Below are 26,956 nucleotides of genomic sequence, written 5' to 3'. Positions count from 1 at the left end.
CACACCTCCTGGGTGTGGTGTTCTGTCCCACCTGGTGGCACCGAGACCACTTAGAGAGAGAGAGAGAGAGAGAGAAATGAGTGCTCTACAGCCTTAGCGAACAGGCAGTTGGCTTTTAGCTCATTCCGTAGAGGTTCGTGCACTAAGCTCCAGAGGTCCCAGGTTTGATCCTGCCCGCCGATAACCAGGGTCTGTCAGAAGTGTGGACTCGTCCGGGATATCAACTGGGAAGTCTCTGAAGCTCAGGACATGCTTCCTCAGCTAGGGAAAGTATGTAACCCACACACCCCCTGGGTGTGGTGTTCTGTCCCATCTAGTGGCACCAAGATCACGTAGAGAGAAAGATTAATGAGTTTGTTCCAGAGGTCCCAGGGTCTGTCGGTGTTACACACAGAGGCTCTGTACTGGCCAGATAGTTCCCTTGGCTGCAGATATGCCCGAAACCCTTCCTTACTCCACCATAGTGGCTTTCCCAGTGCAAAGGGGACTGTAGAAAAGTTCATACAGCCTCAGTTCAGAGGTGTCTTTGCATCAGTCTTCACTGCAGAGGATGTGAGGGAGAGTCCCACACCTGAGCCATTCTTATTAGGTGAGAAATCTGAAGAACTGTCCCAGGCTGAGGTGTAAACAGAGGAGGTTTTGGAACAAATTGATGAATTAAATAGTAATAAGTCACCAGGACCAGATTCACGCAAGAGTTCTGAAGGAACTCAAATATGAACTTGCAGGACATATATAAACTATTGCTTAAATCAGCCCTGTACCACACGATTGGAGGATAGCTAATGTAATACGAAGTTTTTCAGAAAGGCTCCAGGGGCAATCCTGGCAAACACAACTTCAGTACCAGGCAAATTGATTGAAACTATAGTAAAGAACAGAATTATCAGACACTTGGATGAACACAATATGTTGGGGAAGAGTCAACATGGTGTTTGTAAAGGGAAACCATGCCTTACTATCCTACTAGAATTCTTTGAGGATATAAACAACCATGGATATAGTGTACTTGGACTTTCAGAAAGCCTTTGACAAGGTCCCTCACCAGAGGCTCTTAAGTAAAGTAAGCAGTCATGGGATAAAAGGGAAGGTCCTCTCATGAATCAATAACTGGTTAAAAGATAGGAAACAAATGGCCAGTTTTCACAATGGAGAGAGGTAAAAAGTGGGGTCCCCCAAGGATCTATACTGGGACAAATGCTATTCAATATATTCATAAATGATCTGGAAAAGGGGGTAAACAGTGAGGAGGCAAAGTTTGCAGGTGATACACAATCAAGACACTTAGGCAGGGGTGAAAGTAAGTCTAGGGACTTACCAGTAGAGGGCAGGGCTGGGCTGGGGCCGGCTCTGGCCCCCGGAAGGGGCAGGGCCTCAGGCGGAAGGTGCAGGGCTGGGGGAGGTCGGAGCCAGCCCCGGCCCACTCCGTACCGGCAAGTGCCTCCTTCCCCCTCCCCGGGGTAACAGCGGCAGCCGAGGGCTCTGGCAGCAGTTTAAAGGGCCCTGGGCGGTAGTAGTGGCCAGAGCCCTGGAAATAAGGAAGTACTTCTTCACACAGCGCACAGTCAGCATATGGGACTCATTGCCAGGGGATGTTGTGAAGGCCAAAAGTGTAACTGGTGTAACAGAGTCAGGACGGACGGCTGCAAGAGGGTGCTCCTATTGGGTTCTGGGAAGTCGGTGGGTGCAAGCCCGCCCATGGCTAAAGAACCCTCTCCCAGCCTATGGGGAGGATCCACAGGGCCCAGGATTCAAGTGATTACAGGGGACAACAGAAAAAATAATAACAGATGTGAGGGTCGAAGGGTCAAAAGTAGGAAACCTGAAGGGAGAGAGGAACGGAAACAGGCCCCACAGTTGCAGAGAACCCCCTCAGCCAACATCCTCTCCTTGGTGTTATAGATGTCCACTTTGGCCATTGCGAAGAGGAAGTTGACGAGGAGGTCCCGCGACTTTGTGGGGCCACGGATAGGATGTGCACCGTCAATAGGTGCAAGAGGGTGCTGGGAGGCAGATGCATTAGGCCTGGAATGTTGAAGGCCCTCTTCCCTACTAGCTGAGGAGAGTTTACCTCAGGTCAATTAGGGACACCTGAATCCAATGACGGGCTGCCTGAGACCTTTTAAAATCCCTCCTCTTGTAAGAGAAAGGGGGAAGAGAGAGAGACAAGCTCCTGCCAGGCTAGTGGCAGCAGGGAAATAAGCGGCTCCAGGCTGTGCTTTTTCCCATAAGGGAAACAGCCAAACCTGAGTGCCCGCTAGAGGAGGACTGGCACCCCAGGGCAACCAACAGGATGACTTCCTGCACCAGCAAGGAGGCAGCGAAAGGTACCCTCTGAGTTTTTGTGTTTGAGAGACTTTCTTTTTTGTTTGGTGGAGGATCACCCCTTAGGCTGACCCTGAGACCTATCCTGAAAATACAACCAAAGGAGCACAGGAGTGGGAACGCAAACCCTTCCTTGAGTACGGCTGATTACCCCAGGCCTGCCATTGCGCGGGTGAAGACAAAGGAGGTGCCTTGCCACACTGGGTTCAAAAAAGAATTAGATAAGTTTATGGAGGACAGGTCCATTGATGGCTGTTAGTCACGATGGTCAAGGACACAACCCCATGCGCTGGGTGTCCCTAAACCTCTGACTGCCAGGAGCTGGGACTGGAAATGAGGGGGTGTGGGGGGTGGATCCTGTTCTGTCATTCCCTCTGATGCATGTGGCACTGGCCACTGTTGGAAGACAGGATACTGAACTAGATGGACCATGGGTCTGATAGAGAATGGCTGTTCTTATGTTCTTATGACATCTTTGTTATCCGGGTCATAATCTGATGCCCTGGACTATCAAATTATTATATAAGCATTAATATACAGCAAGGTTCTATCTATGGATGATTACGCACAACTGCACTCCTTCACATGACTCTTTACCAAGCTGATACTTTATTTTACAGTTTGATTTTGCTTGTAGACCTAGAAATTGGGTCTCCAGGCTCACTTCTTTATTAGAAGATCTACCAGCTCAAGGTAGCAAGAATCTGCTATGCTTCACCCATAACTCCTTACAATGCTGTTTATGCTCCCACTTCCACTAATGCAAATGAGGAGTAACTCCATTGAAGTGAAAGAAGAACTGGACCCCCATTTGGATCATTTTAGCATAAAGGGTAGGATCATGTGGCTGGGGTAAATTTGGAGTAACCGCACTCTGAAATCTACTCCACTCTCTGAATTACTCTAGATTTACCCCAATGTAGCTACAATCGGAATTGTGTGCGGTGCAATTCTAATTACTGAGTTCATTAGTCTCGCAGTAACCACACCCTAGGATCTTGCTATACTGCCTTGCGGTTCTTATTTACATAAGCCAGCTTCATTGCGTTGAGAATGTCTGGAGTGGGGTTGCAACCTCTGGGATGGGCAGCAGCTCTTACTAAAATAAACCCAATTCTGCCTAGTCCAGAAACAGGTTCTGACCGCTTAAAACTCTTCTTCAGACAACAGGATCATCCCTCTCAGCTGTGTTCATGCATTTTTGTGGTCTTAACGTTGTAACCTGTTTTATCCCTGAACACAATAGGATGAAATCCAACACAAGACAGAAGAAAGACATATCTGAAATGTTTCCAGTACGTACACATCAGTGATGTATGTGTCGTTTCTAGTGCAGAGAGGATTACGATAAATACATTCTTTGTAGATGCCGTTTTAATCTTCCAAGCTAAACTTAGATCTCGGACACCTGTCTCTGCAGCAGTCTGTCTCCTGGGCGCATGAATTTTGCGCACAGCTGTCAGAGCTGTATGTGGGGTTCTCTTTTCAACTGGCTTCATTCCCAGTTGGCTGTAAAATGTAGGAGCCTGTTTTAGAAAGAGAATTTCCACTTCTGCATACTTGGATGGAAACAAGAAGATATGAAACAAGATTTAATGACCCAGGGTTTGGGGGATTTTTTTGGAAACATTTATTAGCTGTTCTGTACCTAGACAGTCTCCAGGGAACTAAGTTACATATTATGATAAGTGTGGAGTGCCTGCTCCTTGTGAACTTTGTTTAATTATTTATGTGGATAAAACAAAGTATATGACCAAACGTATTACCTTGGATGGTTTACTTTGAAATAGGACCTCAGGGAAGTGGCACCAGGTGCTGGGGCGTTGGGGGTTTCTGAGAGCCATTGAATCAAACTGTAAACCCTGTATATAATGGAAACCACTTCGAGCCAGGGGTTGTGGTAGCACCCCTAGTTCCAGCACCTAGGACCAGGCGGCCCAATGAATATGTGACCTGAGTTGGTGGTGGTAAAACGAGAGGACCCATCTCCCCTTTCTCTAGACCGGTGATTGAAGATTCCAAAGAAGCAGGAGAAGCACTACTATGAAAATTATCCTCAGACATCTGTTCTCCACTCCTTTGGGGCTGAGAAATAGGGGTAATCTGTTAGAAAAAGGATGACCAAAGTGCAACTGCTAGGACAAATGAGGCTTGTGTTGTTTGGCAATGCAGCTGGCATCCAGCCTTGTCTCTGAGCAGTGGACTGCAGAGACTTCAAATCCCAGCATGCCAGGTTCCATCTTATTCCGAGCTGCCTTTTGCTCTGACCCAGGTAAAACATTGCATGGTCATGGATGTGTAGTCTCTGCGGGTCATGTGTCTATATACCTTTAGGTGGCCTCAGTCTGCTGTGTTTAGGAAAACTGGGTATAGCCCTTGGGCTCCTGGCACTTGGCCAGCACAGCTTTCTCAGTTGGCAGAAGTTGGGCAACCCACCTCCAGAAGAAACCACCCGCCCCCAAATCATTTGTGTGAAATTTGCGAGTCCATGACTCTGAATGAGATGTAAAAGCGAGGTCGTAGCCTTTGTCACTGCTAAGGGGGATGCATTTTCAGTAGAATCTATGCCCTTTTGCAGGTGCAGATCTCAGTACAGAACAGCACGTGCAAGTCAGGTATGTAGATGTGTAGAAACTCAACTGTGAGTGCTAGTCTAGTCCACTAGTGGCAAAAGGCATGGTGCAGATTTGCCCACAAAATGAGACTCAGGGCTTTACCCCGAGTGAAAATGTACTCCCAAAATTTCCCGGGCATTCTTCACTTGTTACTTTTGTGTTCTGGTCAAATTCCCCACTTTGGGTATTTACATTTTTGCCTACTCTTAGCAATTTCAATTGAATATGGTCATCTTGTATTCTTGTCCCAAACTGATGTGCAGTGTTGCTGTGTATTGTTAAACTTCCTCCTCAGAGTTAGCAATAGTACAATGGTGGGCAAAGTGATTCCTGTGCGTAGCAAGGATCCTTTTAGAAATGAAAGACACATTATGAATGTAAGTCATTATTCACCATCTGATAAAAGGGGCTATCCTAGCCAGCCATACTATGCCATGTTGATATCTTATATTTTCACAAGGAAAAGGAAGAGGGTACCGAAGGAACTTGGATCTTGTTAGGCAATACACCTAAACTACTAGATAATTATTTGATCAATCAACAAGCTTGTCAGATCAGACCCTAGATATGATGGCAGATTGCCAGATGCTGGATCAGAGAGAGTTTGTTTGATGTTATCTGAGCACAATTAGGTAATGTGCGTTGCTTTGTGGTCTAGGCCAACTGTGGATAAACATGAGGTGTGCTCACTTGGAAATCCAAGACCTGCTTTACGTCGGGACAGCAGGTCTCTTGCTGCAGCAGCCAGAGGAAGAGAAGAGGGTGGGTCAGTCAGAATGCGTGAGGACAGTCTTAAATCTGTGTGTGTGTGTTTTGGTTCCTCTGCCACCTCTGTCAGTATGCAGCTGAGACAACAAGTAGAGTTAGTTTCTGGAGACCTCGGGGGTTTAGTGAAAAAGAAAGCTCAAAGGAATTACTCTATAGAAGACTAAAATACCAGGTGTAACATGCAGCTAATTATGCCAGTGGTTTACAGGAGGGGTTTTAAATGTTTCTTTTTGAAAAGCCTGAAAGGAAAAAAAATCAAAGGGGAGAGATTGAAAAACAAGTATGAGAAGATATAAAACAAGATTTATATCTAAATAATTTCTTCTAATTGCTGTTAGAAGACATTAATTTTCCTTTTGATGCCCTACTTTGTGCCTTAGGCTTTGCTGTACCTGCCAGCATGGCACGGAGTCAGAGGATTAACTGAGCAGTTCTTTAGCATAGCCACTGCAACAGATTTAGCAATGGGGAGAGGGTGAAGGGTTTTTTTTTTTCTAAAAAAGGGGAGGATACTGATTTAGAAGTGCCGAATTCTGCCTTTTTTTATCCCCATGCAATCCTGCCAACTTCACTGAGACTGTGGGCACAAAAGAGTGTGGATTGGGGGGGGTGTCAGAAGAGGGGGAGGGGAGACCAGAAATGGAATGCAGGTGTGCGAGGCTATTGCTGATAGAAGTGGCATCAAAATCATTACTGGTGAAATTCATGCCTGTGCCCAGAGCCAGCCCACGGCATGTGCACAAATTAAGTCCCCTGCCTAAGCCACCTTTTCCTCCCCCCCCCCGCCCCACTTTTTAAGTGGGATAGAAATGGTGCATAAAACAGGGCTTAGGTAGGACTTAATTGGTCCATATGCTTTCTGCTGTCTGCCTGCACAGGGGTGAATTTCACCCAGGGGGATTCCAGAGAGTAGTGCTGGCTAAACATCTCATCTACCTGACTCTCTGACGAGGTTCTGTTCTGTCCCTTCTTCCCGTCCAATGTGCGTAGGAGGCACCTGCAGTCGACAATGAGGCGATCTGGGCAGCGATGTCATCAGCGTGCCAATGACATGAACTTTTGTGTCTCCTTTTCTTCAGATGTAGATGATGCAATATCTCTACTCTCCCCGTGCCATTCCAGAGGTGATGCTAATTGGTTAGGGAAAACAATGAGAGGGGTGGCTTGTTTTGTTTCTGTTTTTGTTTTTTGGTGGGATTGTACCTCTTCTCAATATTTAGGGGGTTTGATTCCTTTGTCAATGAGATTCTCAATTCAAGTGGACTTCTCAACCCCTGCTTGCTCATAGAATCTCAGGTTGCTTTGGGGATTGAGGCTGAGTTTTCAAGTTTTATGATCATGGCGTATGGATAGAGAAACTAGATTAAAAACCTAAATGTTTTTGCTGGAAGGTTGCAGTGTAACACTACTTTATTTCTTAAAGTTCAGAATGATAAAACACAAGAACCCAGAAACACAGAGAGAAAAAGCAGGCTGCTCCCTAAAACAAAGTGGCGTGGCACAACTCACCCCACCTTACTCTAGCTTAGCTGTCTGACTGTTGCTAGCCCCAGATTGCACGCTTCCCTACAGAGCTCCCTAGCTTGCATGCAGAACCAGGGGGAAAAACCCTAACATTTAAAGTGACAGCTTACAATTTTAATGCAGTTTTCAATACACCACATCTAAGAGACGTGGCTGCCCATTCCCATTAAAGCCAATGGGAGTAGAGCATCTAATCCTGTAAGCAGTTTAGAATATCTCAGCCTAGAAATGTGGGTTTGTCTCCTCCAGTTCTTGCAGTGAGCTCTGGATGGAGTTGTCTTTGGAAACCAATTCCAAGCATCAGCCAGTGTAAAATGAAGAGTGGTTGACCATAAGGAGTATACTTCACCTATATCGGAGAGATTCAATCCCTCTTACTTCCCCCCAGCACTCTGTCCGTTCTGTGAATCTATACATAATAGAAACTAGCGTAACAAAGCATAAACATCAATCCTTTCTGTTTCTATTCTGCATGTAATGATATGGTATAGTAGTGGGCAGTGATATGGCTCATAGACTTCCAGTGGTCTGTGTATGCTTTCCTGGTGCTTGATCGAACCAATAGAGGCACAGTGAGAAATGAAAGCCTCGTTTGAATCACATGCATAAAAATATAAGCCAAAGAAGTTGGGTGCTTAGTAACTGTCCAGGTCAGTCACTCTGGCCAGATTTTTCAAAAGTGCTAGCACCCACAATTGAGGCTGATTTTCGCGAGAGGAAATTCCCATGTAGGCTAGATTAAAATAAGCAGCCTTTCCAAATAAATGTTAGTGCACTGGAGGGGAACTTTGGGTGATGAGCTCTTTTGAAAATCTGGTCCGACTAAAGCATGAGTAGACAGTCTTTCTTAATTATCTCCTGTCTGCTGTTGATTAAACAAACACTTTAGAGTCTGAGGAATATTAAAATTCTGCAGGCTCCATAAATTACTTTGATTTCAGGATGAATGACAAGATGTTACAGTCAAACCCAAAACCACTGCAGAACCAGCCAGCTCTCTGAATTCAGGAAAACAGTGTTAATTTCTTCAGAAACAAAAGTGGAAGTTAATAACATGAAACATCTGACCATGAGCCAGATGTTTCAAACAGATAACAAGTAGTTCAGGAAGCCCTCTAGCATTTGGCTTTGCAGAAAACTTTAAGATCTGTATGTATCCCTTCGGGGATAAATGAATTGGGTTAAACTCTGTTGTTTAATGTAATTGTGTAATGCTTGTGATAAGAAAACAGGAACAACTATGTTATGCTTGCAAAACTCAGTAAGAAAAGGTGGTTTTTTTTGAGAGAGAGAGCGAGAGAGATTGGTTAGGAATGGAAGTGAATTAACAATTAGGTGCGGAATGAAAAAGAAAGGACTGTCGAGTAGAATCATGAATGACATTCCTATACATGGTTGATTTTTTTTTTAAATCTATGCTTAATTTCTAATATGCTTAATTTTAGAGTACTTTATAAGTATCCAAATTTGATATTCACTGAAATTGTAATGAAGCCATTCAAAGTAATAAATGGTGACTACAGATGAGATTTTTTTTTTTTTAAAGAATTTTAACGAGTATCTTCTGAATTTGTCCCCCTCGTATATCAGGCCCAATGAGTAAGACTCTGATCTCCGTTATACCAGTGGAAACCCTGAGTTACGCCACTGACTTAATTGGAGTGAGTTAGAAGATTTACATCAGCGTAACAGAACAAAGAGATTTACTTTCTAAAAGTATAGAAAAGCCAATGGATTGAATAGAAGACAAAGGCAGATTTATGGAGAATGGAGTAGTTATCTGAGGCAGGAATGAAAGACTAAATACTTTGGAGCAGACCTTCACAACACCAGTATGGAATTTTTCTATATGGGTGGCTGACATATGAGGGCATTCTGCTAAGGACACACTGGTTTGCTGTCAGACATTTCACTTGGAAAAATAATAGACGTGTGTTTGGGACGTGGGAGAAACAAACGAGTCCCCTGCAGAAGATAAGATCTGATTTGAAAGCATAATAAAGGAAAATATGGCTAAATTTATGGTTGGTCAAGTGGCTGCTCAGTATCATATTTATTATTCTTTACTCTCCTCTGACTGCATGTTTATTGCACCCAGTGTTGAGTCACAAAGAAAATTCTGTCCAAAGAGCTTGCGGAATAGTTAAATATGATAAGGAACAGCCAAAAGAAATCTCAAGTAGCCTCCTAGCTGAAGTTTTACCTACGGAGTGTAAGATTTTTAAAGGCGCCTAGGGGAGAAAAGGATGGCCCAACCTTCTCAGTGATGTGGGCCGTATGCATACTTGTGTGACACTTCCGCAGGCAACATACAGAAACAAACTGGCATCCCTCAGGCGACATGACCTTGCAGATACAAGAACATGCTGTGGGGGCGGAGGGATGCTGTCCTCAGCACAGCATGACCCCGCATGCACTGTGCATGTGAGGTCATGCCACGTGGAGGATGCCATTTTGTAGAGTAAAATGGCATGGGGATGGATGCATTCAGGAGCTGGACAGATCTGGCTTGTGGGCCACCAATTGGACCACACCTATCACCATATTATTTATTAGTTGCACTGTGATAGCGCATAGCAGCCCAGGTCATAGACCCGGACTCCATTGTGCCAGGCGCTGTACATACACACACACCCTGCCCCCCCCCCCCCAAAGGATCTGGGCACCTCCCAAGTATTTATGGCTCCATCCTTACAACACATCATTGTGGTAGGAGTAATTATTCCCATTTTACAGAGAGATGAAATGGCTTGTCCCTGGTCACATAGAGAATCTGTGGCAGGGTCAAGTATTGAATGCTGATTTCCTGAGACACTGTCCTGTGTCTTGACCACAAGAAAATCCACCAGGAATGGGCGACTTGTGAATTATGGAATTAAGTTGCCACCCACAGCTTTAATAAAACATGTGGCTAAATAGTAGTCCTTATAGCTGAACTAGGTTGGGCGAGTAATGTTGAATTGGAATGGAAGCACAAGAAGGAAGACCCTAGCTGGGTTTGTGTTACAAGTTTCTGGTTTCAAAACCAACACAAGTAAGGGAGAATAGCTATTGTTTATCAAGTGTTGCTCTTTATTAGCTTTATTTGGTTGTAGTCTTCTTGTAGGCAAAACTTTGCATAGCTATCAGTGCGAGCTTTGCCCATGTGAGGGCTGATTTAAATCTGCCAGCCTTGTGGCCATTCTGTTCAGAATATTGCACCCACTGCTGTAGTATTTGGGAGGTAGACACAAGAACAATTGAGTAACCTTGATAAGAATTACTTCTTCTTTCAACTGTCTACTTCCAAGACCTCAAAAACGTCCCCATTGACGTCAGTCAGAGTTATGGGTGCTCGGTATCTCTGAAAACGAGGCCAATTTGGGCATTCAAAAATGAGGCTCCCAAAATTAGTGGGTGGATTTGAAAATATGGGTCCAAGTCAGTGGCCCAACTGTTATGGAATGAGTCTGTAGTAGAACCAAGATCAGAGCTCAAGGAGTTAGGAACTCCCAGGGCTGTGCTCAATTCACTAGGCAATGCCACCTTGGATTAAAAAGATTAAATGATTAAAAAGAAACACTTTAGAAATATCTAATTTAATAAGGGGCAATCCATGTGGATTCATAAAAGGGAGATTATGGCTGATTAAAACTGCATGAATTAAGTGCATTCTTCAGTTTTTAGACTAGAGCGAAAGATCTGACCTGATTTATTTTAGAATGCGGAGATAGATAAGAACTATTACCTCGACTGGACTCTTTCCCTGCCAATGGGGGATTGTATGTTTACTAGGGTTTGTCCAGCTTCATTTTAAATGTGCCAAGAGAAGATGTTTCCACCACTTACTTCCCTTGGAATAATTCCCTTCCACAGAATAATAGATCTCACTGTCTGGAAACTTTTCTGGACAGTCTAAATTTTCCCTTTCTTAATTTGTCTCATCCTTGTAACACACATTAGTTACATCCTAAATAATTCCTCTCTCTTTGGCACTCTAGCCTCTGTACGTTGTGCACATCTTCCTCTGGACTGTTGCTTAACCAGACTATCAAAAGTTCAGGAAAGATTTAGTACCAACAGACTCATTTGTAAAGGCAGGGTAGAGACCAGTTAAAAGCTGGCTTTGAGACAAGACGCTGAGGATGTCGCAGAGAGGAAACTGTTCAGGGTGGAGAGGTGTAGCAAGGGTCAGTTTTAGCCAAACTTTTCTTTCCCTTATATCTAAAATGACCTTGAAAAGGGTGGGATTGAAATACATTTGCTAGTGAAACAAGATGGGCCATAAGAGGGAGCTCATTCATGTCTATGAGAAGAGAGCAAGCAGAGGCTTGCTTGTGGTGAGTTGAGTTGACTGGTACATATATTGCCTGTTGTTCTTCTTTCCCTAGCCTCTGTCTGCTTGTCTGTCAGCACTCAGTTTGTGGGCTCAGTGGAGCAGGGACCCTCATTCTTGCACATAGTGAGTGACAAAGCAGAAGTAGTTTAAATAGATGGCCTTATTGTATTGGGCTAATCACTGATTTATGGAGGTATATCCTTAGTTCATGTGAATTGGCTTAGCTCCATTGACTTAGGCCAGGTCTAATTTAAAAAGTTACTTCAACCCAACTACATCACTCATGGGTATATGGAGGGCTGAGTAGGGAAGGCTGTGCCTCCCCAAACAGCCTGGCCCCCGCCCCCTCTGCACCCCCCCCCCACTTCCTGCCCCCTGACTGCCCCCTCCTTGGACCCCTGCCCCTAACCATCCCCCAGGACCCCACCCTCTATCCAACCCCCCCTGCTCCCTGTCCCCAGACTGCCCTGCCCCTATCCACACCCCCGCCCCCTGACTGCTCCCCCCCGGGATTCCCACACCTATCCAACTGCGCCCTGCTCCCTGTCCCCTGACTGCCCCCCCCAGGACCCTCTGCCCCTTATCCACCCCCCGCCCCCTTACCATGCTGCTCAGAGCAACAGAAGCTTGCAGCCCTGCCACCCGGCTGCAGCCAGCCACACCACCATGCTGCCTGGCGGGAGCGGCAGGCCAGAGAGCTGGCAGTGCAGCACACTGAGGCTGCAGGAGAGGGGAGACAGCAGGGGAGGGGCTGGGGGCTAGCCTCCCCATCCGGGAGCTCAGGGGCCGGGCAGGACGATCCCGTGGGCCGGATGTGGCCGGCAGGCCGTAGTTTGCCCACCTCTGGTCTACACTGAAGCGGTATAGGAGCGCAGGTGCAGCGGCTTACGTGTAGACATAGCCTTAAATGGCGCTATGCCGATTTACACCAGCTGAGGATCTGGCTCATTGTGTTTTAACACAGTGAGTCTAGGGACCAAAAATAAATATAGATACCTTGAAAGGAAGCACCATGTGAAATAAAGACCAAGAAAATGACCCTTGGTGTGTGTGTTGGGCGGGGGAAGGGGAATGTCGGTGACTAATACTTTTGCAGATGGCTTTAAACGTATCAAAGCAACAAAGTTATTGCGCTCTATGTGTAGAAGTATGAGGTGTAAAGCACGTGGCTGTACTGTATGGAGGCATTCAGCATGCATCAGTGGGGAACTCGAAACAGAACATCCAGGATATTGTCTGAGGCTTTCGTTACTTTGTGATAGAAAAGATCCTGCACATGTGAGACAGGTGAGGAGGCACAGGGCAACCGGAATTATTCAGAAATTTAGGAAATGAATTATGAAACAAGATTAGCCACGTTTGGCCTCTAACTTTGAAACAAGGACAGTTGGCTTCCCCAAGAACGGTGATACTGAACTGGAATTGGAAGCACAGGAAAAGAAGAGCATGGCTGGGATCTTAGATGCTCTTGTTTGAAGTACGGTGAAGGATTCGGAGGCATAGCCTATGGGAGATGCTTGGGATAATCCCAAATGGTAAAGTGGAGTGATTCTAGTTTAGGGGCTAGAGCAGGGGACTGGGAATCAAGGCTTCTGGGTTCTATTCCCAGCTCTGAGAGGGAGGGTGCTTTGGGGGTTAGAGAAGATATGGGGGTGAAATCCTGGCCCCCTAGAAACTCCCCTTGACATCAGTGGAGCAGGATTTCACCCTGCTGGCTGGCTCGAGATTCACTTACTCAGCTGATGGGTCTAACATTTTTATTAAAGTAAAACACTCGGCAAATGGTGATTGGTTACGAGTGGGAAGCTCATCAGGATGATCTCATCACAGTCACTTCCTGCATCAGACAATACAGCATCACAATCCCTTTGTTACACCCACTTTTTTCTTCTAGAGATAGATTAGTATCTCCTTTCCATGTTAACTCTCCTCCCTTCTCAGTACATGTTTTGCGTTAGTTCAGAACAGACTTTATTAGCTCTTTAGCTACTCTATCTCTCCTTTTTCTCATAAACGTGGTTACTCTGCCATTTCTTACACTTGCACAGTTCTTCTTATGCTGTTTAACTGTTATCAGAACAAAAAGAAAAGGAGGACTTGTGGCACCTTAGAGACTAACAAATTTATTTATCAGAACAGACTCTTAAAATTCACAGCAGGCTTCTATCACGCTTAACTACGCCTTCACTCCCAACACCAGGGAGTCTTAGACTCCTGGGCTCCACGCCAGGTTCTGCCATTGGCTTGTGAGACATTGAGCAAGTCTTGTGGGGTCAGTTTTTCCAAAGAGCTCCCATGCTGATAACCTGTGGCCAGATTTTCAAGAGCGCTCAAGCCTGTTGGGTGCACGTTGCATGCTGAGCTCTTGTGAAAAGCTGGCCCCGGTAATGGGTGCTCAGTCCTCATGTCCTTAAGGCACGTTCCACAGGAGTCAGTATAAGTCAAACTGGGCCCTTAACTTCCCTCTCTTCATTTACACACCTGTAAAATGGGGCTGGTAAAAAGCCTACGCTATCTCACAGGAGGGATTTGTGAATTAATTAATGTCTGTAAAGAGTTTGGAGATCCTCTGATTCAAGGCCAATCTACTGTAAAACTCCACATCATTATTACTCTATTCTCCACCATTGATCCGCTGTGAGTGATACAGACGCCCGAGCTACTCCACTGAATATAAATGCGAGTGCCGCTCCAGGGAACGGCTTGCAGTAACACCGACTAGTGCCGCTCCAGTAATCCTCTGGCAGGGACGCAGACTGGAGCGTTACCCCATTGATCAGCCGCTCGTCCTAGAGACTCTAGTGATGCTCCATTGGTCACTTGGCACTAGGGCAGGCTTCAGTCTTGCTTTACAGACAAAGCCGTAATGGAGACTCCTTGTTCCCCTGGCAGTGGTACAGTCCGTGTTCAGCCTCGAGAATTCCCTTCAGACTGTACCCAGTGTCATTGCTCAGTCAGGCCCTATGTGGTTTCCTCTGTTTCCAAAGTCTGATTTCCATCACAGTAGCGACTATCTCACCGTGATGCCTGATTTACTGTAAAGCCGTAGGCTCAAAACCTGTTGCTCTTCATAATGACTGCTGGGGTCAATTCCTCCCCCACCCCATTAGAGCATGCCTAGCAGTAAAAACATCCCTTTTGCTCATTTTACAAAAAATATACGTATTTACAATTATTCCAATATCACTTGGAAACTGTCAGACAACAACTCTAGACAGATAGGAATATGACTTGCATAAAAAAATCCTACACACTGCAAGGGAATCACATTCGTGTTTCAATGCAGGGGTGGGGAAGGGAGTCAATCTGAAACGCTGCTGGTATTTTAATGGGGGCTCCCCCCCCAAAAGAGTGAAATGAGAGGCCATGCTAGGAGTGGGAGGCAGACTGCAGAGAGAAGCAGAGTGGAGACATCGACTGAGTGCACAAGATATTGATGGTACGGGCCTGTACTCTAGTTGCGTCTTCTGAACGGGTATGTGTGAGGGGTGTTGGGATGCCCACTGTATAGTGTTCTGGACCCTCCTAGTCCATCCTGAGAAATCCTCTCACGCTCTGTGTGCAAAATATCTACTGCTTGGCATACTCTGATTTGTTCTTCAAAGTCTTTTTATTAGCCCCAGGGTAAATAATCTCTGGCAGAGTGATTTAGCTGGATACAGAGAGAGGGTATATTAGGGCAAGGAAAACTGTGATTACCCCAGCTTTCCCTTCAGTCTGCAATGGAAACTTAACAGGAGGCTCCGCAATGCCCCACCCCACCATGCCTCCAGTATACAGGGAGTTCATTGCTCATAAATACAAACTGGTCTTTAGATATTATTCTACAAGCGAAGAGTCTCATCATATTCCAGCTTGGGAGCTAGATTCATATTGAAGTAAAGTGAAGCAAAGGTTCTATTGGCATTTAAATAAAAGAAGGAAAATTGATGGGCTGGAACACACATTGCTAAATTGGAACATGATGCAGGAATTTAACCACGTCGGCTTTACAGATAAGATATTCTCCTGGCTTGGAAACATGATGCAGGACTCTAAATGAAGGGGCACCAGCACTGAGGTTTTGGGCAAACTTTTGGTTAAAAGATATATCAACCTCGCAGAAGTCTTGTGAGCCTTATAATAATTAAAATACTAAAAGCTTTGTTGTAAAGCAATTAGGATCGCTACTAGGGCTGGAAGAAAAGGAGTACTTGTGGCACCTTAGAGACTAACCAATTTATTTGAGCATGAGCTTTCGTGAGCTACAGCTCACTTCATCAGATGTATACCGTGGAAACTGCAGCAGACAAGTACTCCTTTTCTTTTTGCGAATACAGACTAACACGGCTGTTCCTCTGAAACCTGTCATTACTAGGGCTGGGTTTCTTTTTTAAACGCTTTTTCTCTGTGGAAAATTTCAACAAAAACCAAATGGTTTTTGTCTAAAACTTTTCCTGGAAAATTTCAATTGAGGGGCAGAAATTCAAATGCCATAAAATTCTGAGGGTTGGCCGGAAATGTTTGGGTTTCATGCTTTTGGTTTTTTGATGGAAAAATTGAAATTCTCTATGGAAAGCAGACTCTTTTCATGCAATTCTATCCCCCCCCCCCCCAAAAAAAATACTTTGGATGGAAAATTTTCAACCAGCACTAACTGTTGCATACACACTGTACCTGACTCAGACTCACAAAAGCAGGGTAACGTAAAGTTACGCCACCTAACGGCCTCTTTCCCTCCACCCATGGTTTATACCTCTTCGTTACCACTACCAATCTGCACCCCAAAGCATGCGCTGCAGTCGGAACTCTGCCCCTATTGAGCACCTCTTCTGCCCATGCCCCTTTACCACACCACCCTGTCAAATACTCTTGGCCTGTGGATCTTTATGGTAGTTTAAGCCACCAGCGAGTGTTGGTTACAGGTCTCCTTTTGTGCCAGTTGACAAAGGGCGAATCTGATATAGTGCCAACAAGCAGGCTTCAGTTCAAGCTGTAGCAACTCATGCTTTTAGTTCTGGAAATCCCCGTTCCAATTTCTGGTATGGTGGCCAAGCCGGCAGCCAGCAGAGCCGCGTATGGTGTTTGACAGGGGTAGTCTGATAAAGGGAGTCTTGGAAGAGTACCCTCCCTGGGGAGCTGGAGGAAAAATTGGGTCCAGGGGACAGTATAAAGGAGCCCTCGTCCAAAGAAGAGACAGACGTTTGAGGCAGGTGAACATGGGCCAAGGAAAGCTGTTTGCCAAACATCACCATTTTTTGCCAGCCAGGACCAATCTCTCACAATTACACACACATCTAAATCTGTGGAGATGCAATAGGAGTTAGAACTGCAAGGAATGCCTGCTTTTAATGCCAACAGATGGAAAGGAGTAGCCCGTATAAATGCAAAAGATCTCATTCGTCCCTGGTGTAACTCCAGTCTCTGAAGTTTGGTTACATCAGGGCTGGACTTGGTCTATAAAGGATAAAGCTGGGATGGAACTAGGCTGCTTAATTTCCTTTGACTTGAGAGGCTCAGATTTTGAAAGCATATCAGGCGTGATTTTCACAGGCAAAATAGCAGTTAGATGCCCTCTCCTATAGGAAGTCAATGGGATTTGGACGCTGATCTCTCACTAGATTCTTTGAAAATACTCCTGTAAATAAAAGAGCAAAAGCCAAGGTGAATGCAAAACAGAGGCTGGAAACCTCCACCCCCCTCTATAGGGCTAGAACCAAAAAGTCAAAAAGTGGATGAGGCCAAGTCTCAAAATGATCAGCTGCACTTTTAGGTGGAAGAAATCCTCTTCAAGCTGTGATTCCACAGAGGAATGCTCACCCTGGCTTAAAACATTTATTCTCACAAAGTGAATGCACCGCAGAAGCCAAACACTCAGCCTTTTAATGTCTTACATAATTAAGGACCACTTTATTTTCCCTTTTTATTAATGACTTACCTTTCAAAATGTTACGCCGATGACAGAGTTGTATAATTTAATGCAAAATGTAATATTCAGATAGCCGCCCCACAGAAAGATTTTGCCAGATAGGCCATGTTGGGTTGGGTTTCAAGACAAGAACTTTTTTCTTTCCTTCCAAATATTCGGGGGAGGAGGGGGAGGGCAGGGAGTCAAAGGATTTAGAGTGGGTCTTTTAAACATTTTGAAGTTTATGAGGGTTTTTTCACGCAAATTTAATTGAAGACAAAATAGAACAAATGATATTACATCGTTAACAAGATCAAAGTGCAGCAAAGACAAATTAATTACAGAGGCCCCAATTCAGAGAAAGCATTTAAGCATATGCTTAAGTCCATCTGTTTTAGGCAAGTACTTAAGCACGTGCTTATAGTTAAGTCCCAATGAAGTCATGTCTTCGTTAAGCATATGCTTTCCTGAAAATAAATAAATATATATATGGACTTAGGTATATTCTTAACTTCTGGAAAGCATGTAAACACATGCTTTGATTTGATTTAATATCAAATGAGATCACTGGGACTTAAGCCCTTGCGTAAAGTTAAGCGTGTGCGTTAGTGCTCTTCTGCATAACAATGTTTTGTTGAATTGGGGCCGGAGAGGGTGAAAGAATCTGGGTGTCCAAGGCAGAGATGGTAGTGTTAGCTCATGCCGAGAGCCCTCTAGAAATGTAGCCCACCCATGGAAATATGTAGGTAACAGGGTAATCTGAAGGCTTCTCATGCAGTTGCTGAAATAGGAACATTATATAAGGCAAAAGGAGAAATACAAGAAATAGACCAAAGTTAATTGCAGGGAACTGTGCTGAAAATGTGATTCTTCCAATCAAATGAAAATACAGGGAATGATTTTTTTTAAACTGTTGCGCGGCCTGACTTCCACTTGTTCGTGCATGCTTGTTGTGCACTATGACCCAAATCATCACGTACGTGCACGAGAGGTAAAATTTACACACACGCAGACTTTGCGCGAAAACTCCCCTTTGCGTGCCAGTGACTGAGGCTCTGACCGCAGCGCCCCCGGGAGAGCACACACAAGGAATGCCTGTAGTTGTGTGGTATAGGCGCACAAGTAGGTTGCTTTTTCAAAACCAAAACCACATTGCATCAGGCAGCCTTTTTTCCTCTTGGATGCAGGGAGCTTTGTATTCCGACGGACCCTATCATGGTAGTAACTAAACTTCTTGTGGCATCCTGACATGCACGGTAGGGGAAATATTATTATGCCCATTTTCAGATTTAGTGAGTCGGCCAAGGTCATACAAGGAGGCTTTGGGAGAGCTGGAAATGGAACCCAGATCTCCCAATTCCATGTTCAGTGCTTGAACCACAATATCACCTTTTCTTCAGGTAAAATGCAGATTCAGAGACAAACCAAGGTACAGAAATTCCTGTCGTCTACCCTCTTTTGCTTGCGGCATCCCTCCCCTGCAGAGAAACTCAACTTCAATGATCCCCCAGCACGCTAACTGTCCCATAGGTCCATAACAGGTACATGGAGCAGCTCTGGAGAGGAGTTTTGTCCGATGTACCTGCTATATTAAGGAGGAGTGATGCGCTTAAATTATGATCTTGCAATTAAAAACTGTATTAAAATCTTCTTCTACTCCTGGAGTATGAAGACTTAGTAAATCAGATAGCTACATGGAGGGTTTTAGACAAGTTACAAATTATTCATAACCAATTATGTAGATTTCTTTTGAGCTGTGATAATAAAGAACCTCCCAGTGACATGTACAAAAAGTGGGTTGAATTTGTTACCCCTAGAGAAGAGGAAGCACTACTATTGTTTAAGTCTAGTATGTAAACATGTTACTGGATCCACTCTGCAGCATTTGAGGGGAGAGAAAAATGGTGCAACCCATTAACTGTCCATGTCCTTGTGATTGCAGAATAAATTGACTTTTATTGTATCCAAACGTAAGAAATCTTATGGGATAAAAAGCCTTTTGCTACATGGCTGCTTGATAATTGGAATCAACAACTCAAGGAATTAAGGAGCTTAGGTCAGTACATGCTTTTAAAATGATTTGCAGGTGATATATCACCAGTTATGCACTCAGTGGACTAATCTCTAATTGTATTTTCTTGTATGGGTCTGGAACGAATGGGTGATTTACCTGACAGATTCTGACCCTCCCATCCCCAAGCCTTTTACACATAGAAACAAAGTCCCTTCCAGCCCTACATTTCTATGTTTCTATTTGTCCAGCAAGTCCGATAGCATGTCCCTGGCAGTGGCCAAAATCATACTTCCAAGGAAGTATCAGAAAAGACTCTGATCATGAATTCCTAATGCTTTTCTCGGATACATTGCATTTTGGGGGGGGCCAGTGTAGTCTAAGGGACAGGATACTGGACTGTGAGTCTAATTATCTATTCCCAACTCTTCAGCCTTGCGCCACTGAGCCAGTGATTTTGCCTCTCCAAACCTGCTTCCCACCCTATGTTTGTCTTGTATACCTAGACTGTAGTTCTTCAGGGCAGGGGCTGCCTCATTATGTATTTGTACAGCACTCAACACGATAGCATGCCAATCTCTGTAAGGCCTCTAGCCACTACTGTAATAAAAATAATTATTATTTTTGTTACCATTAAGAGGCATTGTGCTGTGAATTTGCCAAGAACAAACAAACTCCCAAGGTGAGGGCATGAGCAGTTGCTTCCCCAGAGTGCAAACGTAGTGCATTCAGAACAGATCTTGTGGCACTGAAAGCCAAAGCGGTGACTGAAACTTAGGTTGGGGAAAGTGTCTCTGATTAAATAAGAACCAGCCTGAATCTTTACTCCAAACTCAAACTGAAGGCAAGTCTCTTCATCTGCCTCAGTTTCCCCATATGTAAAATGAGGATCATTACACTGACCTTCGTTTGCAAAGTGCTTTCAGATCGATGGATGAAAAGTGCTATGTATGATTAGTAGTATTCATAGAGCTACAGAAATTAGATATGGCAAAGATCTGTTCCGCCATCCTATACATCATCCTCATGCAGATAAAGGAATGTTCCCGATACTATTTTCATCACATAACTCTGTATCTGCTGACAGATAGTTAAGGAGCAATGGACTCAAAGTATGATATTCTTGGTGTTGGATGATTCTGGGGAATATTGCTTTGAAAAGTGTTTTCCATAGTCAGTCACTCCTTTCCCACTGTCTATTACAAGAGCTTAATATTTTACTGTGAGCTCAGTGTTTTTCACCTAAAACTAAAAACTTTAATGCTGGATTCATAGGTAGAATTGGTGCAGCTCAGATACACAAAGAACTGTTTGCATCATGGGGCTATTTGCAATGCTGGCAGCTCCTCCTTTGAGCCAGTCTGGATATGGAAACTAGTCTGGTGAAAACTATACAACAGCATAAAGACACCCAGGAGCGAGAGGTAGTGAAACAAAGGCAAGAACGCTTGCCTGAATTGTGTATTTTTTTAGAGGCTCGTTGTAGAGCAGTGCAAACTTTTCCAAGCTCAGTTCAAAAGGGATTTGCAAGTACGTGAGAGACTCACCTGCTCTGCACCGATTTTCAAGTTCAGAAGTTCCCGAAGGCAATCAGCTGAACTGACAGGGTTTGTGCACAATGAGATATTGATATGAGCTAGACAAGGTGTAAGTCCGATAGTTCGTGCGGTTTGCGTGGGTTTGTTGGAACTAGAATGAGGACTAGGCCTCAATTCTGATGCAACCATGGAACCCTGACCTCAAGGAAACCAGTTTCCCTGTCTAATTCTGGCCTAGAAGAGAGATGTGGAAGATGAAATGTATGAGAGTCTCTACTCTAGTGATGGTGGATTGCAGAAGTTAGTGTCGAAGGTTTCACAAAGAATCCTCCAAGCACAAGGCTTCGTTTCTGAAGCACAAAGAGAGCACTGAACGTGGGGAAACGTCTCCTCTAAACCGGAGATATAACTATAAGCCAAAATATAAAATCACAGTGACACAGTGCTAGAGTGGCCACCCAAACTGCATTTTAAGGGACAGCCCTTATTTGTTGCAGCTAGTATCCACTAAAGAGGTGTTGCTCAGCTGGCTAAAGGGTTTGATCAGATAAAAGGTATGTTTTCAAGGAATTATCATGTAAAGGACCATACACTGTAAGACACTTATGATTTTGTGCCATGAATATAAATACTGTGGAAAGATGTCCCTATTAAAAAGTAGCTCTTTCCCATAGTTTTCATAGCATTGTCCTTTGGTTCCTTGAAGTCCTGCCCTAGACCATTCCCACAAGCTGGGGGAATTGCAGAAGGCGCATGCAGACGTCTCTCAGGAATACACAAAAACTAGTTCAGCTCTGATGCAAGAACAGAACCCTGGAAATAAGACAAGAAAAAATTATTTCCCCTTGTAAAACTGGGGCTGTAATTATGATGGGAGCCAAGATATCAAGATAATAAGGAGACAGTCCTAAATAACTTAGGGAATTACAGAAGGTAATAATGTGCTCAACCACTGCCAGCTGGAACTAGACAGACATAGTGGCTCGGAGGAAAAGAGTTTTGGCCCAGGTTCTCGCCTATGTTAAGATTGCACCACCAACACAATGCAGCTTTAAAAACCAGTGTAGGTGGTCGTGGGAAGATGCACAGAGATGGATTTTGCATGACACCTCCCCCCCTCCGGAGTTGTGCTGTGTGCTTCTCAATTGCAGCCAAGAATTTGGGATTTGGTTTTTGGTTTTGTTTTCCTGACTTTTCCAAACTGGACTGAAGCCCTCAGCCTCTCTTCTTAAAAGCAAAATGAAAACAGCCTCTGTTGAATTGGCTGAACTCCAGCTTGATCCTAGAGGTCGGCTTATCGCACATGTCCCTGGTCAGCCACAGTTTACTCCATGTGACTTACTCCAACAAACCTGACATAGGGTCAGAGGACACAGCAAATGACCCTTGGCTCATGACTTAGTGAGGATCCAGACAAGGCAAAATAGTTGGCATGAGGCTTCTGTGGACCACATTTTCCAAAGAACCCAGCTCTCAGACAGATACCGAAAAAACAGCCAAAGACTCAAAGGCGCTCAGCACCCAAATACTGAGCTCTTTTGAAAATCTGACCCTTACGTATCATTGCTTTACCTATTCTTTCAATCCTTAAAAGGGATAGGGACCTTACCTCCTCTTCACTACACCTCTGTTTAAGAGAGAGAGACATATTATAAGCAGTGCAGTTTCTCTCTTGAAAGCATGCCTTATCTCTAATCAGGGCAGAGATTTACAGCCACTATCCCAGTACAGATTGACTCCAGTCCTTAAAGCTTAATTAAATCACAACCTCTGTCCCCCATCATCGTGGAGACACAATAAAATTCCCTGAGCCTTGCTATGCAAAATGGAACGTGCACAAGTGGTCTGCACATGCTAACAATAGTGATCCTAATAAAGTATCTAGCTGAATAACACTGTGTAGTATTTCCAGCACAGTAACAGTGTACCCTATTTCCAGGAGTTTTACCAGTCTCCTGACATGCTGGTACCCAGTCGCTGTAGGAGCAGAGTATGCTACACTAAATGTTGTTAGATTAGGACCTTAAATCATCTGCAGCAGCTACCCCGTTTGATTTTGAATCTGGTTGTTTTCCCTACCAAGACTAAGAGTTTTTTGGCGCCAGTTCCCTCCATCAGTTGTAATTACTGTGCCCTTTTACATGGAAAATGTGATCAACCTCAGCTTGTCTGAGCTGTGGCAGCCATCTGCACCTGTGGCCATGGAGGGATTGGCTCATGCTGGAAATTCTGACTTGATCAGAATGGCAACTTATTAGTCCTATAAACTGCATTTAAAAATATTTCTCTTACTATTATTATTCAAAGGGGTCCTATGTTGGATGGCCTGCTAATCAGCCAGCATGTTAATACCAATGTCAAATATCCCAACTCCTTAATAGCCTGAGTCAAAGATGTATGCTCTTACATTAGTGTGTCATATTCCTATATATTTATCTTTGGTAGAGTGAGAGTGCAAATTATCCGATTTAAATCCCTTAGTTCTCTGCTTTCTGTGAATCCTTCCTAATGGGATGGACACGTGTTGATACCCTATCACTGTATGCTGTCCCTGTGTTTTGGGGAATTTCAGTGGGCCTTATGACTTGGGGGCAGCCTCTGAACCTTGAGAGCTCTGCGTGAGGCTGTTGTGTCTGCTAGAACGATGTCGGGCACCAACACTGCCTTTATCAGATGGTGGAGTCTTGCCTTGAGCAGCTAGATTTTGCGTTTTGCCCTTTACTGCAGCTGAGGTTTGAAACTTAGACCATTGTGATGCTGGTAGGTTTGTCGTCCTAGCAAATGGTCTTCCTGTGGCCACGCTGGGTGGAGCTGTGATCAGGTCAGCTTGGCCGGAGGGGACTCACTTTGCATCTCTTCGTATTTCAGAGACTAGATCGTAGAGCGCTGAGCAGGGTATGAGAGGAGTTGGCAGCTGTGAGAACCGCCTGTTACAAATGCCCCTAGACAATCACACAGGGGAGGGGGAAAATGTTGGCAAGTGGCAGGACCAGTCCCTGAGTCTTGGAGCTGCACTGAAGGAACATCAACAGGGATAGTAAATGTCCCTTTCATCCCCTGCAACAGCTGCTCCTATGGCCTATCATTCTTGCCCTACTTTAACACCCGCTTGATATTTACAAGGTGCTCAGGTCTCCCAGTGACAGGTGGCTATACCGAGTAGCTAGACCAGGCACAAACACATTTCCCTGACCTTCTTAGAGTCCTCATATTCCGGTTGCCTCCACAGAAGCCAGCCGCGACAGAGATTGCCCTGTAAACAGTGGCTTCCCAAATCTACTCGCATGAGGGAGAGGTGTGGTGCTGAGATTCCTTTTGCAATAACTAATTTGCTGCCCTGCTAATTTTGCATGGGTGGTACTGAGATCACAGACTCTAATTGTTGGGAACAATTGGTTGGGTCCCACATTTTAGCCGCAAACCCTTTCTCTGCCCCAGACAGTCTCCAGCTTTAACAAGTGGCAACTCCCTTACTTACATATTTTTACCTCCTTAGCTCCAGCCCCTGTTTTCAGTGCTGGGGGGCAGAGGAGGAGTGAGGGGGAAGGAAAGCATGGTCATAGATTCAAAGGGTAAGGCTTCAAATGAGGACCGTGCCAGGAGGGAGCCCGATGAAGTGAAGTCGGTCGAATTGACTGTATTGTAATTTAATTCTCTACAGCACGTTTTCAACAGAAACCTTGGCCCTGACTGACCATTTCTTGGTTTCCAAATGATTTCCCCCCTTCTGTCTGCTGGCCTTTGCTGAGGCCTGTATTTATTCTCTCTTCTGGCTCGAGGGAGGTTTTCCCTGGGCTCATTTTCTCTCTCTGGTTTTTGACATGTCAGTCTTTGCCGTCACCCCATCGCCTCCTGCTCCAGTTCCCTGTTCTGGACATCAAACTCCTTTAGTTCTTTTACTTTCTCCTTTTGTCTCTTCTTTTTCCTCTGCTGCTCCCGATCTCTGAACCTTCTTACTGCTTGCACTGAAAAAGCCATTATTTGCAACATAGGCATAAAATACTGTGGAGCGCTGCACATTTTGTACACGGAGAAGCCAAAAATAAGTGGTAGCAATTTGCTTGAACATGTGCGATAACAATATTAAGGTAGATCTGTTGCAAATCATAAACCTATGCAGATTTGCCGACTTATATATTACATAAACACTGACAGGTGCCGACACGCATAACACATAAATGCATGCATAGTACAACAGTTTCTATTGGCATAGTTTAGAATTTATTGTATTTTATCATTTCTTCATAGTCAACTGTTTGTCCATCATCCTCCCGGATGGCACAGCGACAGCGGTTTCCCTGAAAAGCTTGCCATGTGCATGTCTTGAGAGGAAGGATGGCTTAATGGTTAGACCAGTGGATTGGGACTCGAACCAGTTCTCAACTCTGCTGCATGATCATGAACAAGTCACTTTCTCTCTGTGCCTCCATTCCTTGTCTGTGAAATAGGGGTGGTAATACTTAATCTCTTTGTGGCTCTGCTTTGCCTTTCATTTTTTTGTCTGTTTAGATTATAGGCATCAAATTCTGGCTCCCACTGAAGTAAACGGCAAAGCTCTCATTGACTTTAATGGAGCCAGGATTTCACCTGAAATTATTTGGGGCAGGGATGGTCTCTTATGGTGTGTTTTGTATGTTCTCTCATCCAACAGGGCACCAAATCTCAGCTACTGCCTCTAGGAGCTAACTAATAATTAGAGCTGGAGAGAAAATAAGTGTTTTTCCATGAAAACTTATGGAAGAAACAAAGCATGTTCATAATCTTCTTTTCAGACATTTTCTGTTTTGTTTTTTTTATTACCAAAGAAAATATGAAAACTTGTTATGAAAATCGAAAAATTTGAAAATTTCAAAAGAAATGGAAAATTTCCTTTCCACCATTGCTGATTTGTCTGTGTCTTGACTAGTACTGCAGTGTTCCAGATACCCATACAGAGTAAATGGTCTCTTCTTTATGGTGGCCTCTACATATAGGCAGGTAATCCTGATTCTTGGAAGATCTCAAGGACACCCAGAAGCCCAGGATAAACTCATGTATTTATTAATCCAAACTCCTGGCTGGCTCTCTCCCAGGTTTAGAGGATGCTGCCCAGATTTAAAGTATTGTAGTCTAACTAGGGAAGTCCTTTGCAAGATGGTTGCCCTGCAAAGCTGACCTCCATTCTGCTGCTCTCTGTGCTCCAGGTTTAAGGAATGCAGCCTCCTTTCTGTGCTGGTTGAACTCTGGGAAGCTGCCTGACTTAGGGGTTGGGGAACATGGAGCACAGAACAACCTCCCTAAATTGGTGACGGGGCTGCAATGTATCAGGTTCAGTTACCCAGGGCTGGCACTAAGGTGCCTCTAGAAAGCCAGCCAGATGTGGAGATGACAAGGGTAAGAAAGATAGGTAGGTTGTCTCGATCAGTGTTTGCCACATGGAAAAGGACAAAACTGGGAAGAAAATGTACTTTAATGATTCTAAAAGTAGTAGAAACAATAAAAAATGAAAATACATAGGTCAGACTTCTACTGGTATAAATCAGTGCAGTCACTGATGTCAATGAACTGCACTGTTTTAAACCAGCTGAGGATCTGGCCCAGTATATATTAAAAATTCTCAATTTGGCTGGTCTGTAATCCTGAGGTCAAGGCTATGCATTGCCATGTGAAAACCTGCCAGTACACCAGGAGAGTCCAGGATCTGAGACATAAGAAAGGTAACTTCACCCCTGGAAAACAAAGAAAGAATAAGGAATTGCTTGACAGTCTCCGCTGAAAGAAAAGTGACTGAGCAGCAGGTTTCTCTCTCCTACTGCCACAAATGTCCGACTAAGGAGGCTGTCCGTTCCTTTTGCTATGTTGCCTCATTCCCTAGAGTTTTGACATGGCTCACGTAATCTATGAACTGAGGCCTGCTTTGATTTAGGGCTGTTTATAAACCTAACTATGGTGACATATTTTAGTGCAACACATAAAATTCAAGGCTTTTTC

This window comes from Caretta caretta, chromosome 17, assembly GCF_965140235.1.
Source record: "Caretta caretta isolate rCarCar2 chromosome 17, rCarCar1.hap1, whole genome shotgun sequence".
NCBI classification, from domain to species: Eukaryota; Metazoa; Chordata; order Testudines; family Cheloniidae; genus Caretta; species Caretta caretta.
Note: the sequence above shows the minus strand (reverse complement) of the source record.